Source organism: Pteropus alecto, unplaced genomic scaffold (genome assembly GCF_000325575.1).
Source record: "Pteropus alecto unplaced genomic scaffold, ASM32557v1 scaffold7, whole genome shotgun sequence".
NCBI lineage: Eukaryota > Metazoa > Chordata > Mammalia > Chiroptera > Pteropodidae > Pteropus > Pteropus alecto.
In genome coordinates this window covers 63,577,350-63,581,711 of record NW_006494614.1, presented here as the reverse complement: position 1 = coordinate 63,581,711, position 4,362 = coordinate 63,577,350, and positions in this window count along the sequence as shown.

Sequence of the window (4,362 nt, the reverse complement as noted above, 5' to 3'; positions counted from 1 at the left end):
ATCAGAGTTGAGAATTTGCTTGCTTCAGCTCCATTTCAGTTCTGTGATATCAAAAGTTGTGTATCCTTCCTGCTGTTTTCCCAACCCCTATCCCCCGTTTACAGCTTATTCATTGTATCTTAATTGTTAAACTGTATAAATTTTTGCTGTTGGGTTCACATTCTAAACGAAAAGAACAGTACACATTTAGGGAAAGTGATGTCTACAGTCTTAAATTTTTAGAAGTAAAGGAGTTTTAGGGAATATCAAATCCCTTTTTTAATTTTATTATTATTAAAGATTAATAATCTGACGTCCCCTCCCCTTAAAATTTTATCGTCCTTTTAGGAAAAAACCTGGCAGCATAGAAGTAGTAGATATTTCAGCTGTGTCTTCTTTGTCTAAAAAAATTTTAGGAAAACTTTTATAGTTCTGTAAGCTGCAGTATATAAGATGTTTAAAAGAAAGCATTTATGACAGTTCTATGTGGATTTTAGGATCACTTGTCCAGTTTTGGAAAAAGCAGTTGGGATCATAATGAATCTGTTTGTTTCTCTGGGGAATATTGCTAGTTTAACAATATCAAGTCTTCCATCCATGAACACAGGATTTTCCCTATTTATTTTTAGGTCTTCTATAATTTTTTTCAGCATTGTTTTGTAGTTTTCAGTATGCAAGTCTTGCAACTCTTTAGTTAAAATAATTCCTAAATATTTTATTCTTTTTGATGCTGTTGTAAATGGCATAGTTTTCTTAATTTCCTTTTCAGATTGTTCATTGCTAGTGTATAGAAACACAATTTTTTTTTTTTTGTATATTGATCTTATATTCTACAACCTTGCTGTGCTACACTATATATTGACTGTAATAGTTTTGTGTAAATTCTTTAGGGTTTTACATCCTTTTTGAGCTGGACAACCCAATTTAGTTAAAGCTTTAATTGTGTCCCACTGATGGTAGGTTTTAATTTCCTGTCTGTGTCTCTGTTCGGTCTGTGGTTGGTACATTACTGCTTTAGTCACTACAAGTCTTGCCTTACATGAATTTTCAAGAGGAGGGAATGTAGAGCACTTGCAAGGGATTTTGTAAGATGTGTTGTGAGAACTTGCAAATAAGTGATCGTTCTGTAGGCGCTTCACACTAATGAAATAAAATAGCCCAGCACCGATTGCTATTATCTTGTGTATTTCCAGTGTCTATGACCCCAATCACAAAATGGTGAGGCCAACAGTGTACTTCAGAGATGGACAGACCACAGCATATTCATGTTTTCTTTTGAGTTTTGCACTTATAGCATGATGCTGATTTGGCATTCTGTGACTTTACTAAGAGCTGGAGACGTTGATAATCTGTTTCCTGACTTAGACTCGGGGGGCGGGGGGGGGGGAACCGTTTTATGACTTAATCAGGATTTCAAGTGTGTGTGGTGTCTAAACAGTTGTTCATTATTGTAGCTTAGTATATTGAGGGTGAGTTAGGGAGTCAGGGAGCTTGTGAACTTAAGAGCTGTGGACTTCCTTCCAGGTTGGAAGTCAGCTCTGGTTAATATTTTGTAGAGTCAGGACACTGGGTGCGAGCCCAGTCTTTTGTTAAACAGGATCCTGTTTTCACAGTCTGCTCTTAGTCACTTTTTCTAGTTTGAATTCACGTTTTATCCTCTTAATTTTCAGGAATTCCTAGTTTCTGATTTGTAGAGTTTCTCCTTTTGGTTTTTCTTTATAGCTGTGCATGTATTTATTTTAAAAATATATATAAAAAAACTTTCTGTCATTCCTCTGGATTTGGTAGCATGAACATGAGATGGTTCACTTTGGACTGGAGCTTCAGGTTTGTGGTGTTTAATTACTGTCAGCACAGTTGTGGAGAAAGGGTGGCAGTTGTGTCAGATCATCCCCTCTTTATGCTCATTGTTCATCTGTTAACTGCATTTTCTTCTGTTAAGGGGCATAAAGAGAATTGTCTTGAAACATTAATCTTCTATTTCTTTCTTGCTTTGTCCTGTGGTGAAAAAAAAAAGCATTTGAACTGAAGAAAGAAGCTATATGAAGAGCATTCGCTTTCCTTCCAGCTTCTTTCCCACCTCATATCATTGCTAAAGTTTGCTTAATTACCTTTATTCACCTTGAGCCTTCTTGCTCACTCAGACAAAGAAAATGGTAACAAATAGCACCCATCCTAAACCAAAATACAAATACCAGCTCCAAAACAAAACAAAACCCTACATCTTTGTTTCCCTGGAAGAAGGTCAAGGTCAGGATAATAGCCCTGACCAGAGATGACAGGTAGTGCCTCCTTCACTCCCACAGCAGAATGAGACTTGGGAATTGTAGGCTCTTGACAATGTCAGGGGAGGAATGTTTTGTGGCTCATGTGCAGGTAGATTTTAGTCTGTTGTATCTTTCTGTGACAAAACTTTAAAATCAGACGAGGCCAGATCAGTGGTCTTCAAACAGTGTCCACTGAATTTCTTTAAGGTTACATTTTAAGATTTTTAAAGCTATAATGAGAAAAGCATTCATAGTCATATTTTCCATTTCCAGTAGAGAGAGAGAGAGCACCCAAAATGTGAAGACTCACTCCTGTAGAGAGATTGATTGATTGATTGATTGATTGAGTGATTGAGTGATTGAGTGTGGGCGCTAGGGCCAGCCAGCCTGGGCTTTAGTCCTGTCCCTAATAGTTAATGCAGGACCTTGGCTAAGTTTCTCACCCTCTCAGGGCCTCAGATTTCTCATCTGAAAAGTGGGGATAATAAAGATACCTACCACATGGGGTTGCTGTGAGGATTAAATTAATATTAGGTCAAATATGAAATTGCCAATATTAGACCCTTTAAAAAATTTTAGGTCATTGTAGATTCATATAGTTGTAATAAATAATAGCGAGCCTTTGTCTACTTCGCCCAGTTTCTTCCAGCGGTAGTATTTTGCAGAACTTATAGTACATTATAACTAAGATATCGACACGGATACAGTCCACGAGTCATACTCGAATTGCCCCAGTTTCACTCATGCTCTGTGTGTGTGTGTGTGTGTGTGTGTGTGTATGTGAGTGCGTGCGTGCATGCAATATTTTATCACATGTCCAGGTCCCTGTATCCACCATCACCACGAGGGCCTCTCCTGTTGCTTTTTATAACCTTACCCACCGCCCTTCTGCCTTATCTTCTCACCCTCGTCCCTAACCCTGGCAACCAGTAATTTGTCCTCCATTTATAAAATTTTGTCGTAAGGGAAAGTCATATAAGTGGAATCCTGTAAACATAAACTTTTAGGGTTGGCTTTGCTCACTCAGCTTGATCCCTTTGATCCATCCCAGTTATTGCTGTATCAATACCTCCTTTCCTTTTTGTTGCCGACTGCTGTTCCGTGGTGTGTATGGACCACAGTTTAACTGTCCACCTGTTGAAGGACATCTGGGCTGATTCTAGACATCAATTTAGCATTTGGCAATTGTGAATAAAACTGCTATGAACGTTTTGTGGAGGGCATTGGACCATTTTCAACCTACAAAAATGGCATTCTCAAATAGCTCAGTCTGGTACTTGGAAGGCAGTAGGTGTTCTGCCGTGAGTGTTGGCATTGCTGCTGGATTTAGCTTTTCTGTGTGCAGACTTTGAGACACATCTCTTGCCCTCTCTGTGCATGTGTTTGAACTTACTAAGTATTTACTTATCAAGAAAGCCATAATTCTGCACTGGTTTCTTAAAACCCAGCCCTCTGCTTCTCTGTTCACAGTACTTCATGAAAGACACACTGCCTCTTTTCTGTGGGAAGTAGGAAAGGAAAAAACAATTTGTCTCAGTCCTGCAGCTCTTTGGGTGTGACCAACATCCTGGTGTAGTTGTGCTGGTTTTGTCAACCAGTGTATGTGCCGTGCCTGCCCTGCACTGGTCTCCATAGTTAGTGGTTTGAATGTGAACGTACCCATTCAGCCTACTTTCTGCGAATGAGAATTGTAGTTCTACAGTTGTAATTGAGAAATTGGTTCTGTGGCTGTTTTGAGACCTGTGTTGTGGGCCAAGGCCAGTGTAGTAAGACCAGGCTTTTGCTAATTCCTGGGCATGTAAAGAAGGCATGTGGAAAGGTGGTAAAAGGAAGGAGAGAAGAGATTTTAAAATCCAGAGTGAAAATTGTAAATCTGAAAGACCAACCTGAAGATATCATAAGTTTTTTTTAATATTCATTGGAATTATATCAAGATAGGTGTAAAAAATTGCTCATCTTATGTTGATCAAAAACTATGATTAGTGATTATAGGTCTTTGATTAATAAGAATGGAAGTGAATTAAATATATATAGTTGTATAAGGACAATCTTTTAAAACTTGGGCTTCCATTAGAGGAGAAAAGTATAACTTTCTGTGGTAAAAACAGTAATTTTT